The following is a 14,597-nucleotide window of genomic DNA, read 5'->3' as shown; positions in this document are numbered from 1 at the left end:
TTATCTCCAAACTGCTCCACCTTCACTGTCCCTCTGATCTGCTCATTTCTAATCTTGTCCAGCCTGGTCACTCCCAACGAAAATCTCAGCATCTTCATCTCCGCCACCTCCAGCTCAGCCTCCTGTCTTTTAGACAGAGCCACAGTCTCCAAACCAAACATCATAGCAGGACGCACTGCTGTCTTGTAAACCTTCCCTTTCACTCTTGCTGCTATCCTTCTGTCACACATCAGCCCTGACACCCGTCTCCACCCACTCCATCCTGCCTGCACCCTCTTCTTCACCTCTTTTTTACACTGTCCATTGCTCTGGATGGTTGACCCAAGATATTTGAAGTCATCCACCTTTATGACCTCTACTCCTTGCATCTTCACCTTTCCACCTGCCTCCCTCTCATTCACACACATGTACTATTCAGTCCTGTTTAATGGACTAATCTATCAAGCTTAGCAGCTAAAGTAAGAAAAGCTAACTCGGGAAATTCACTGATCTTAACGTTTCTATGTAAGGGTATTTGTAAACATCACGTTGAATTCAGTGTTAACAATTACAGTAACTCAGAAAATGTTTCGCTTACTTTTGAGCTGTTTCTGTCATAAAACGTGTTGCTAAAAAGTAAATCTGTTGTGGTAACGTTAGCTAGCTAACTAGCTAACTTGGGATTAGCTGCACGTGCCGTCATCTGTAACGAGCACAAGCCATTAAAGAAGCGCAGGATTTGATTCAATGTACACGGTGTTTCTGTGATCATAACCAAAAGAAGTGATGCTGCGTTTGGGCGCTCATGGGAATGCTGTATGTGCCAGATGGTTAACTAGTAACAGCAACTAAACTCCGTTTGGGTGCTTGTTCATAAATACCACAGAAGAAGAAAGAAACAAAAAAAAGCTTGTATTATTATATTATCTGAGTTTCCCGGTTGGAAATATGAATTTGACAGCCGTTCGAGCGCAATTTACACGGGGGGAAGTTTACAACACCGCTTTTAGCCTTAGCCCAGTTACTAACTTGTAAAACACACTGTTAGTTTCAGGGGAATTAACTGAGGGAGAAACAGCAGCACCTCTTTCCTTTTCCTGATGCAGCGGAAGGCAGGAGACAGCAGGGCGAGCTCACCACATTAGGTAGCTTGTAGATGTTCCAACCAGTAACCATTTGTTGAGTAGTGTAACGATTGCCTACATGTATTGTACTACTGCGCATGCGTGGGGGAGTTGTAGCCCCTCCGTGCAAGACGGTGAGCTGCTGCACAGCCTCCGGTCTGCTGTCTCTATCCTCTGAGTTATCTGGACAGTGATGGTGAGGGTGAGGGATAAGAGGGTGACCTATCATTAAATACGTCTTCTACCCTGCATGGAGTGTATTCCTGTCTGTGTTCCTCCAAAGAAACTCTTCTACCACTCGCTCCCCCTGTTTCACCATTACAGTAGTTTCAGTGAAAATGACTATAATTATATTTAAATCACGTTTTAGTTTTTTTTTTTTAATTTCCTGGTGATTACATTGACTGTTTGGGACATAGACGAAGTCTAGTCTTGAAATACTGCAAGGCTTATGCTGTTTAGTGTATACCAACCAACTTCATAAAGAAATACAACATAATAAATACATTTCATTTGTTTCCTTTCCTTTATTTTCTTTGCAGAGGGGAGGGGGGACCTCGCCACATTACTGTGCCTGGGCTCAAAATTTGGTGCTGCACTCCTGTTGAGCTGTGAGTGTGGTCCTGCATATAGCTTAAATGAAAACTCCTCCAGCTTCAGGAGTGAAATAAAAGCTGCATGTGTCTGAGTTACAAGCTCCCCAGTAACACACTTTCACGTCTCTCAGCCTAGTAATTCAGACTAATTTACTGCCACCATCATTTTCACAGCAGGTTTGTTCTGAGGAGTTTTGTCAGAGCTTTCCCTTTGCATTACGGAGGAAATAACGCTTAGGGACGGCTGTGATTGGCTGAGGAGAGTGTTCGTTGTTAATGAATCGAGGGAGGCTATGATAATTAAATAATACACTTCAGACATCAGAGCACCAACTTGGTTGAAACAGAGCATTAGCGAGTAAACAAGCAAAAACATGCTGACTTTTTTGTTATTCACTGAAGGCACATATTTATGGGTGGTTGGGTGGGGGTGGGGGAGTGGGGGGCTTTTTTCTGGGCCCCATAATATCTTAGCTATTCCTTTGTGATATGCTCATGCACCATTTAAACTATAATTCCTATGGGAAAGAAAAATCTAAAAAGAGATCTCCTTAACATTTCTGTTCCTCTTAGACAACAATGAGATCAAATGGGAAGACAGGACGCAGGACTTTTATTTAAGCTGTTGCTCAGATATTTCTTAGGAGGAAAAGAGCCCAATAATCTTATGTCTCCTCTTCAGTTGCAGTACAGATCTCACGTTGTGTTCCGCCGTGTTTATCTTCAACTTTACTCCCATCTCTGCTTTATCTCTCTTGTATCTCATGTTTCCTTCTCGTCCAAAGCTGGACCTTCTAATGGAATTTTATGAGAATAGCCATTAAAAGGGAATCCCAACCGATTTTTTAAGTCAGTTTTAGAGAAACTTAAGTCAGACTTGTCCATAGTGGTGGTGATATAAACCACATGGCTGCAGAATGAAATGCCTCTAAAAGCTCCTCCTCTGAAAGTTATCACATGAAATCAAATTACATTTACAGCATTTGGCTGACGCGCTTATCCAGAGCGACTTACAATTTGATCATTTTTACACAATTGGCCTGACTGCATGTCTTTTGGACTGTGGGAGGAAACTGGAGAACCCGGAGGAAACCCACACAGATAACATGCAAACTCCACACAGAGGGGACCCCGGTCGCCCGGCCGGGGAATCGAACCCAGACCCATACCCTCCTTGCTGTGAGGCGACAGCGCTACCCACCACGCCACCGTGCCGCCACATATGGTGCCTGATACCTAAGACATAGTTTCAAAATAGGTTTAAGACAGTTTTTGCTTAAATTTATGGTGGAGAGGTGCAGCATGCAGGATGTTGTGTGTTAAACTAATCTCCAAACAAAACAATTTATTTCAGATTTACCATATTTTACTGTCATCAACATTACATAAAACTCAGAAGATGTGTAGTTTTATGACGTTATGAGTTTTAAGACGTGTAGTTTCACTGATGGTTTTGGATAGTAAATAAAATGGCTTTTTGCTCAGTAGACATTATGACTCCTGGCTCCTATCACCACCACTGTAAAGAAATCAGTCAGTAAGTTTTTCTACAATTAAACATTTCACATCTAATTACTCTGAATGACTTTGTTTACATCTCAACCACATAACTGCGCAGAAACTTTGAAAAATTAGTGGAATTCCCCTTTAAGTCTCCTAAGCCAACAAAAAGCAGCATTAAAGCAATAGAGTTTTGTTCTGGGATACTAAACATCTTTAAGGTTTGTCCTTATTACCATGCCAGAAGAGTAGGTAATTGGCAAGGCACTCCAAGGGGTGACTTTACCCTGCTCACTGGCAAGAATAAGCCATTATTGTGATCCATGAGGGAACGTGAGAAAAAGTGTCCCGGAATTCTTGGGATTCCGGTCCCGGTGGCCCACAACAAGCCAAGTAGGGTGAGGTGACCAGGAGAGGGATTAAAGACAGCATTCACATCAGGGCATGCTCACATTCTCCCTCAGCATGTGTGCGTGTGTGTGTGTGTGCATGTGGAGCTTGTCCGCTCCCAAAACAAATCGGGTGTCTCTGCTCAGGCTTTTGTGTGGAGGTCAGTCTGTTCCCCAGAACAGCCTCGGACCCTTCACCCTTCTATCAATCACGGCCCTGTTCACTTTAGACGCTCCATTCAGTCTCTCTCACTGCTACAAATACTCTGCATATAGCTGACACGCAGTCTGAGGGAGTCCTCTACCTGCTATGATAGTCATGCAGACGGCCTAGTTTACTCTCAAAGGACAGCGGGATTTGGTGCTGGGTGAAGAAGAGTGCAGTCTGGGTGAGTGGATGCAGACAATGGAGGCGTGTCTGCAGTATCTATTGAGAGGCCTTTCCAGACATGACACTGCTTGATTGTTTTTGGAAATTATAGTAGGAAAATAAGGTCCTGGTCAGGCCTATCTCTAAGAGGATGTTTTCAGTGTTGCCTCAGACCACCAAGAGTGTATATGGCACAGTTACATTGCACAAGTGAGAACATTTAAAAGGATCAGCCAGGTGGTTATACAACTCCTAAAAATCTTCTACAACGCTGTGCATCTTCCGGTGTGTTTAAAAGGATTCAGGATTCTTTTATATACTGTTGTTCTGCACTGCTTGTATATTTTTATTATTATTATTTGATTTATTCCCTAATCAGCCTTTATTTTATTCTAATAACCAATAGCTCCACACACTCAGGCTGGTAAATGCACTAAAGCAATAATTTGGTGAAAAATTGAATTTTATTCAATTTAGCTTTACATGCAACGCTGGTCTGTAATCCAACTTCACTGTTAAGTAAGTCAACTAACATTTAGGCTTCAAGTTGGCTGCTGCTACTGTTTTTAGCCATGGTTTATACAGTATTTTAGTCCATTTTATAGACAACAGTATGTTATACAGCGTCAGAAATAGATCATAAACAGGTGTATTTAAGACTGTTTGATAACTCAGCGGTTTGAGTTTCAGCGGGTACAATCCTAACTGAATGGAGATTAGCTTCCGTTGCTGGTTAGCTACATTGCCTAACTCCAGCGTAAAAACTACAGAAGCAAACTTTGGGAGCTTTGGCTAATCAGATGCATTTGGGGTAAGAGGAACTTTAATGATCAAAAGATTGATTATCAAAAGGGACCATCAAATCAACATTTAAGATATCTTAACGATACTCAAGCTATACTCAAGCTCATTAACCCAGGTGAGATTTTAAACAAATAAATACTAAAACATAATTTAAAAAAAAAAGGTGAATGTTTCAGATTACAGAGGTAAAGTCACGTTCAACCGCCTAAGACTATGATAACCATTTTGGCAAGTGTTACTGATTAATGTAAGTGGGAATTTAGCCAGCAAGTAATGCAATTACCCACGGAGGGTCATCATAGGCGACAGGTCATTCAGCATAGGCTGGTTAAGTTAAACAAGCCAACAAATTATGCAGAAAAAGTCAGTCGGGCATTTAAAGCCGCTTGGGGTTATGTGTGGCAGGGCTGTGGAAAAATCTGGCCCAATTCTAATTGGACAATTAAACATTTATGTTCCGTCTTGTCTCATCATCAATCTCAAACCAAACAGAAGAAACACAAAAGCACAAAGATTTCTCAGTCAATATGACAATTATTCTTTCTTTGGAAACCATTCATGCACAGTCATGCAGGAACCTTGAGCTAAAAGCATAAACAGATGATCAGAAAAGTCCCTTTAACGGAACTATCCCACTAATATTCTTGTATTCTATTTTATTTATTTAATAGAATTTGTGCTGTTTCTACTTCTCTCCTCTGATATCTGCAGGCTAGCATCTTGTACCAGGAGCGCATTCTTGTTCACCATTGTTTCATGAAGGGACACTCTTGGTATTTCGTGTACTTGTCTCAGATTACATTACTGCCCTCCAGGTCTGAACATCTAGGTGCCCCTCGTCCAGTCCATTAGTGAGCATAGAGTGAACTGTCACTGATACTCTTGGTCTCAGCGTAGCGTTTCATATGTAACTGCTCTCCACTGGCTGTAGGTTTTGCCTTCTTTCATGACTTGCAGTTACAGAACAGGAAGAGTGGGGCGTCGGTAAAGGATGTAGCCTGGTTACCCACCCTGGGCACAGCCACTGTCGGAAATCCTCCTAACGCACATTGTGATATGACGCAATGGCACACACACACGGATGGACGTGGAGCGCTGAGGGACACACATCAGCATTCTCAGAAAGGATATGACTTATGTAAAAGTGGGTGGTTTAATTTTGCTGATCTATAATAAGGAGTTTTGATTTGTTCGCTAATTACTGTGGAAACATTTTAAAAACTAGGCAAAATGTCTAATATTTTTCATTATGAAATTATTGTAAGAATATTACAAGATTTCTCTAATTTAACTGCCACTGCAATACCATAATTTCATGGGATAAAATTGCCTAAAACAAGAAAGAAATGTCTAGAAATACAGAATAGTGCAAAAATCAGAGATTCATTCATTTAATTTCCTTTGAAAACCATTAGCTGTTATTTTCGGAAAGTCGAATAAACAATAAGTGAAAATTGGACAACTGTCCAGGACCTGGTAGACCAACAAAACTGACATCATCAGATCAACAGTTTCAAAGCGTTCCCCTTTGAGAGAGAGGAGAAAATCAAGCTCCACTCTTGCTTCAGATCTGAAACATCCACAGGTGTTTCTGTCCATCCTTTCACTGTGAGAAAACAACTCAACACCATGAGTCTGAAAGGATGTGTAGCTGTCAAGAAGCTGTTACTGGGAAAAGGAATTAGACAAAAAGTCAGAAGATTTGTGAAGCTAACAAAGATGCTGCTGGTGTTCTCATAACAATGGGCTGACCACCAGTCCAGACCTCAACATCACTGAATGTGTTTGGAATCACTTGGATCATAAGAAGCAGAAGTGCAGCCAACGTCTAAGACTGAACTTTGGAGGTGTGGAAAAATATCCCTGCAGGTTTCTTTGGAAAACTGAAAGCAAGCTTCTCGAAAAGAATGGAAGTTGCAATAAAGGCAAATGGTGGACTCACTAAATACTGACGATTTGAGATCATATTTAGGTGGTGAGTCCATGAAGGATGATGTCTGACTTTTACATAGTACTGCTGGTTGAGAAATCATCGTTATAATGTATAACAACGTGTTATAATAATATTTTAACAGCAGTCTCATAATTAGAAACATTACGTCCTCTTCATTTAAGATGCTTCCACTGGCCAAGGTATCATATTTGTGGTGCTTGTTTAGTTGCCGTTTCTTTTAGAGCAGTTGTGGTGAACTGTGTTTAACAATAACAGAAGTCTTTGTCTGTTTTAATCTTGTATCTTATGAATTTTGCCCCAGGCTCTGCTTATGTTCATTATGATCTGGACTTTTTTTTTTAGACCTATTTTGGTTTCAAGATTACACTGATGTATTCTCAGATGTTATCTGGGGAAGTCTTCCTTTTTTTTTCTTTGCTTTTCATCATTGCTTTGCTTTGGGAAGGAACACACAGCCATACAACCCCATCTATGAGGGGACCTTTCTGAGATTTGGCAGAACAATGAGAAATGAATGTGCTGCTTAGGTAAAGTTTGTGTGAGTAGTCATGATTCTTGTGCAAACTGGCTGAGGCAGAATGAACCCCACAAAATCTCTGTTGAACAAGCTGTCAGTATTATGTTAGGATTCCTCCTGGCTACATCTGCTGAAAAGATATTGGATGTCACCCAAAAATACATTCATCACACTTTGGCGTCTAGGACTTTGTGCTACTTTTCTTTGTATTTAATGGCTTTGGAACTCTATGGCTGCTTGCAGAAAACATTTTAATAGAATATTGGCACACTTACATTTTATTTACATCCTTTATCTTCAGTAAGCTCCAGAAAATGACTTCAGGGAAACACTGAAGTGGAAAGCTTAATTTTCATTGCTAACATTGGCAATCGCAAACAATATAGCGCTGCAAAACCCTTTGTATGAACCTAAGAACAGTAATTATGAAATTGAATGCAGTGCACTTAAGTACAGCCCTTAGCTTAGGTAAATGTGTCCATTAAGCATTTGAAGCCACTTTGAAATCTAACACAATGTTGTTGTTTTTTTTTTTTTTTACCTTTTTAGTTCATGTGATGTGCAAATCAAGCATGATTCATCCTAACGTACCTTTTAAAAGACAAATTTCTTGGTAATCTTTGATCAAAGTGTAATAACCTTTGCCTGTGCCTGCCTGGGCTGAATGTTTCCTAGATTCTAGATTAGAATTAGCATTTGTGTCATGGCTGATTCTAGCTCTAGCTCATTGCTGGAAAGGGGATCAGTTTCCTCTGACGGAAAAGAACAATTTCCCATATCAGATGAGAAACAGGAAAAGGTGATGACACAGAGTCAATGAGACCCACCTGTAACTGTTCCCCCTCCCAGAAGAAGTCTCCTGGAGAGGGTCTGTGAGAGGCCGGACTTCATCAGCTGTCACGCTGTGCTTCTGCTGAATGTAATTGCAATAGTCAGAATTCAAACTGGCCCTTATAGAATCTGCTGTTAAATCAAAATCCTGTTTGCACAGCCACTGCAGCAGGCCAGTGTGCATTGTGGCTTCAGCTGAAAATGTCAAACTTCCTTTTCTTCATATGAATGACAGCTGACTGCAGCAGGCCTTTGCGGTGCATTTGGCTATATCGGTATCTTCTTATAATGAGCTGTCAGCCACTATAGAGGACTGCTAACATATGGTGATGCTGTTAGAAGGAGGACTATGGTACAGATATAATCTACTGTGACTTGAGACAGGCCCTCAGCTTTCCATCATACACTGTGTAATATAATATCACCCCAGCACTGCTGACGAAAAATGGATTTTTAAAAATGATTTATAACCGTGAAATTTGCAGAAGAGTATTATATGTTTAACATCACATGTTTAATATAATGCTTTGTTGTATTTTTCTTTGTATATAGTGTCAATTGTAAGGTTACCTGTCTTAAAAAAATACTTAGAGACATGCTGGACAAAATGTAACCATGTAAATGTAACCTTGCCTACTTCACAAACATCAAGGTTTTTTTTATACCACTAGCTGGTGCACAATCATTCTCAAAATAAGAAATACGAAACAAAGGCAGATAGTTAACGTTACTGCTAGGACGTTGACCATCACATGTGTTTTTATTGGTCTTTACATAGTAACACACCAATGAGATTCTTTATTGGCATAGTTGGATTGATGTATTTGTGTAATTTATGTTTGTTATTGTTGACAACGTATCTGCAAAAAGAAACAAAATCATGAGTTCTCTCAACCCGGAAAGGGTAATGATAAGGCTGCACTACAGAATATTACATAAAATGACAAGTAACATATTAAATACTAGTTTTAGTCTGCAAAACACTGTTAATCAGACATGTTAGGTAACCAAAGGCATCTTTAGGCAGTAGACCTGATCTGGCTTCTGTGGTTTGTGAGAGGGGTAACTTCAGATGTAGACGATCCACATGCTCAAAAAATACTTTTTCCATGTTAAGATTGATGTGCTGGGCCTGTCATTGGAAGATCACAACTTTGATCCCCGGTGATGCCACAGACATCTATGGCCAGGAGTCCAAGATAGGATAACCTTGCACTTGCTATTTGATTAGGATGGACTTATTAGAGTGAGAGCAAACTTTGACTTCAACTTTTTAAACCAAAGTATAGGGTGATGGTGCACTCGTCAACACTGTCCAATGGACAGCAAGCCAGCTGTTAGCACATGGATATAAAGTTAGCAGCCCCCTCAAAAAACTCGATCGTGCAGATGTGCGCTGTATGTGTAGAGAACACATTACATGTAATAAATGGGAATTTTGTATTTTAGACATTAAAATTTCACAGACTATAGAAAAGTGGGGCTGATGGTATGTAGGAGGTATGTAGTCTTGCTAGTGGAAGATTTCACTGTCCAGTGAAATCCAGCACCAAAATTTATCCCAAGACTTGTGTTCTTGTTATGGGATCATGGCTGGCCCTGCAAGATTCGTCTTCAACCTTCCAGCTTGTAGCATTGCGTGATTAGGAGAGATGTGCCTATTCTGGGAAACTACACCGCATGGAAATCTAGCCAGAAGACACAGAAGAAGATTAACCAGCATTAATGCTATTTTAAAAAAAATTCTTCTTCAAAGTCATTGTCATCCAAGTTTTCCACATTTATCTCTCCAAGCGTCATCCTCCCCCAAGCATCGTATCTCCAAACATTATTTGTCATAGGGGATTTTTAGGGAATTTGGAAGGGTATTTGGGAGGGAGTGAAGGGGTTTTGATAACAAACCCGATGGGGATGCTCTCTCTCTCTTTCTCACTCTCCCTTCATCCTGCTTGAATGGCGGGATGGGGAGCGGATAGGGGGATGGGTGAATGTGAGAAGTAGAGAGGGGGTTGGACAAGGCTGGTCTTTTCTATGGGCCTCATCCATCTAGGCTGCATATTTCTGTCAGGTCCTGGGAGATGAGGCTAATTATCCGGCTATTCATCTTCTCCCTCTTTATCCTAATCTCTCCATCCCTCCCTCCACCTCGCAGGGTGCGCATACATGGGTTTTGTGGGCACATCCACCCTGTGTGTGTGTACGGGATTTCGCAGTGCGTGCTCACGCATGAATGTGTGTGTTCATGCATGTAAGATTGTTTATTGGAAGGTTGCCGGTATCATGATCTCTGCTTTACACGGCTGTCTCATTTAAACTCCCATAAACAGGAACAGCATTTAAGTCCATTGGAAACCTCTGGACCAGAATGAAGCACAACATGTCTGTGCCTGTAATGGTAATGTCAATCCAATGGCCATGCATTTTCAGAGCCCTTCTTAGTGCCTCAATTTGTGCACAGAAAAAAATGCAATGCATTAAATTTGCTTGATCCAAACATGTTCATCATTTCCACAGGAATAAAATATGGAAAATGACTTCAATATAACTTTATCTTTCTCTTATCTCTTTCTCTTTATCTTTCAGTGTTGACAATAATTGTGTAATATATCAGGACACAGCTGCCCTGAAAAGAATTTGACTGTTTCACTATTGGTAAACTTTAATTAATAAAATGTTTAACAAACTTTTTTACTTCATAAATTGTTTAATAAAGTGATATTTGCTTCAGTGGAAAACACCTTTAGCACAGGATCAGACCAATGCTAGATTCTTTGTGAGGATAAAGCCTGGAGAAGACATCCAGACATTTTACTTTCTAACGTTATACATTTAATACAAGGCACAAATGTCCACATTTTTTTTGGACCCAAACTTTTCATTCATTGATGTGAGAAAACAAAATCATAAACTTACAGGAAAAGAAAAAAAGTCTTGTATTTTAAGGGGAATTCCTCTGATTTGTCAGATGTTTGCATAATTCGTTATTGAGACACAAGCAAAATCATTCAGAGTTTTGATGTGAGATTGTGAAGAACTTAGTTATGATGTTAGGATGATGTTGCAAAGTCTACAATGTGAATATAGTCGTTTTATTTATGATCAAAAATGACCAGTGAACCTACGTGTGCCTTCTGAGTCTATAAAACAATAAGCATTCTTTAGGGACTGTCTTACAATGGCCTCTCTGCCATGAATGGTTTTAAAAAATCTAATTTTAAGCAAAAGCTTATTGCAAAACTATCTGACAACAAAAAATGTCTCGGGGGTACGGCACCATATTCATAACCATGCCGTGTAATAACTCTTTGTTAGGGGGTACTGCTAACAATTCTGTTATAGTTAAATACTAAGAGATTTAGAAAACTCCTGGGAATTTCCCTTTAATGTACACTAATGTAAAAAACTGTGTTCTACGTAATTTTGGACTATTTTTATTGCTGGGTCAAAAATTGTGTACTTAATGTAGAAGCCAGCTGGCATTTTCAAATAATGTAAAAGCGAAAGATGGAGATGCTTTGATATGACAGCGAGAATATTTTATGAATGTGGAAATGATGCTCACATTTAAAATAAGTAAATTCAATGCATTGCTTTTTGCAGTGTGCATGTGCATGCATTGAATCAACCAGCAGGGGTTCTGATTGTGATGCAGCTGGGCAGTCAGGCATCGTAAAGGCAAATATCAAAGCCACGAGCATGTTTCATAATGTAATGAATATATATGATTGCCAAGCCCCCTCACCTTGCCAGATGTCTACATACCTGACCTGTGGTAATTAAATGTGAACACTTCGTTAAGCTAAAGAAGAGAAAGAGGCTAGAGGCTTTCTCTCTTTTTCTCTTTCCTATTATCACCCATCTCTCTCAAACCTCCCCCCAAAGCTATTTGACTCGAGCATCGTGACATGAAAGTTGTGGAAAGTCCTGGGCCTGTCAGGAGGCATCAGAGAGGCTGCCATGCCCCGCGGTGCGAGCCTCCCCGCGCCCAAATGGAAACCAGAAACCCTTTTATCTGCTCTTCTTGGAAGACGCACTTTCATTCCCTCAAAAGCCGACATGTCTGACAACATCAAGGTGAAGAGGAGAGCAGGGTGCAGATGCTTTGCAATTGAGATGCTCTCTCGCCCCAGCCCCTTTATCATGAGCTGGATGGGACCGTGACGCTGTGGAGGAAATCTACAGCTTCTTCCTGTGAACAAATAAGAAGCAGTGGGCTGGAATTGCTGGAATTAATTCCGATACTCCGTGCTGATGTCTGAATTCGGGGCGGAAACCTCTCATAGATGTATGGATGTACAAGCAAGGCCATTTGTGAGGAGAATATAATGAGGTCTGGGAGCTGAGCCTGAAGAAATTTGTGTCTCTCTTGAATCCCCTCGTCCTTGAAAGGTCATCAAAGGAAAAGGGGATTTACAGAACTATGTGATCATGTTATTAAGCCTCTTAAGGAGCAAGAATATGAATTCTAGTCTTTGCTCCAGCCCTAAGCTCTTCTTTGCATTATATTGATAATCATTCACATCTATTACAAGAGAACATCTACTCACATCTATTAAGGGTGCTCGTTCTCTGCTGATAGTGCTTGGATCATGGTACTTAACATGCTGTGCTAGAGATGCAGAGATTCTTGCTTCAGGCAAGAGCACAATTAAATGTATAGAAGGATCTAAATGATGCTAATTAAGATAAAATGTTTGTTCGCATTATGCAAAATCAGAAACAGCGTGTTAACTACTTTCTGGCTTCATGGTGTTGCTGCATATGGCAAGGGTGCAGAGTTCAGCATAAAACATGCAAATAAATTAATCTGAGATGGAATTTCTCTTTAACTCGTATCTCCATCACCCTGACTTTAATTAATTTTCCATGGTGCTAGTCTGTAAAAAGTCTTTATCTAATGCACAGCGGCAGCAGAAGCGTGTAATCTCAGGGGCGACTGATGTTATCTTGTCTGGGCGTGAGCGTTTCAGAGTACAGGCGGTTCCTGACGGATGGGCGGTTTAGTGGTTTAGGCAGACAGGCTGTGAGCTAATCTCGGCCTTTAGCCCCCATAATCCCACCGAAAACACAGTGAGAGGGCAGACCGCTCAGACTCCCTCAGAAGTGAAACAGCGCTGGCCCTGTTCCTGCTGAGACAGGGCAATATAGATGCCTGCTTGTTGACACGCAGGGCCTTCAGCATCATATGCCAAGACAAAGGGATATGAACGGAACATAATGTCTGGCACTTATGAACTTTAAGTGTGAATATCATCTTCACAAGCTTAAACAAACTTGCTGACAAAAGTGCGATTTCACGTAAACGGGAATTCAGAGGCACGCGCCAAAGGACACCTCACAAAGACCGAAATGTCTGTATGACTTGATCAAACGACATCAAAGACATGTAAATTTCGACAGTGTGATTTCGCTGTGGAAAACACCTTGAGAGCAGGAAGAGTTGTGGTTTTTAAAGGGCACACCCTGATAATAGTGGCACATCCTCTTGACAATTCAGTTAGACCAGTACCATGAGATTATTTATGGAGTGCATGCAGCATTCATGGCATCAGGTCTTCTAGTGAGGGTATAATCTGGAACCTCTCCTGTCTAGGGAAGATTTAGCACTTCTCTCTGAAGTAGAATCAGGGTTTCAGGATTGCCGTTTCAGCTATTCTTTATCTGTGTCTCGACCTGTCAGAAATACCAGGCCATCAGCTCAGTCAATGATGGCCAACTGACATGAGAGGCTGCCATTTTCCAGACTTGAGACAAACGCTGGAGGCTCATTTCATTCTCAATTATGTCTTTCCCTTCAAAGAGGGGAGAAAAACGAACAAAAAACACAAGTTGGTGATGAGCCTTGGACAAAATAGTTCCCCTCTTTTCTCAGTCGGCACGTGCCCTTAATCGGTTCATCAAAGAACTTGTTGAGAAACTGATAAAGATGAAAGTACACCATATATCTATTAAAAATACTTTTATATTTGCCATCTGGCCATGATAACCACAAATTATTTAGTAGGTATATATCTCCACAATGATTTTAAATAAAGCAGCTCTCTGATTCTCCAACCCAATGACAGTATACTAAAAAAGTAATGTGCTACGCTTGATTCAAATGTTCGCCTCATTTCCTCATTAATAAAATGTATTTGCATCAACATAATTATTGTCACAAGTAAGAAAACTGACATACCTGTTCTGATGTAATATACAGTTGTAATATTGATGTAATATACTGGGTGAAAGTCAACAACCATTCAACTAACCAGTCAAAAATGGCCTATTGAGTGCAAGTTACTCATTCTGGAGACATTATTAAGGAGATATTTCCACTTTCGTAAACAAGGGGACAAGTAAAAAAAAATTAGACTTTTAACAACCACATGAGACCTGATAGACCACCTAAACCGTTACCGTCAGATAAACAGCATGTAAAGCTATCATCTTTGGGAGAAAGGAGAAATTCAAGCTATATTCTTGCTTCAGATCTAAAAAAATGGGTGTTTGTCCATCTTGCCACGGTTGGCCTTAAGACTATGAATTTAAAG

Source organism: Pygocentrus nattereri, chromosome 28, assembly GCF_015220715.1.
Source record: "Pygocentrus nattereri isolate fPygNat1 chromosome 28, fPygNat1.pri, whole genome shotgun sequence".
In the NCBI taxonomy this organism is placed as follows: domain Eukaryota; kingdom Metazoa; phylum Chordata; class Actinopteri; order Characiformes; family Serrasalmidae; genus Pygocentrus; species Pygocentrus nattereri.
Note: the sequence above shows the minus strand (reverse complement) of the source record.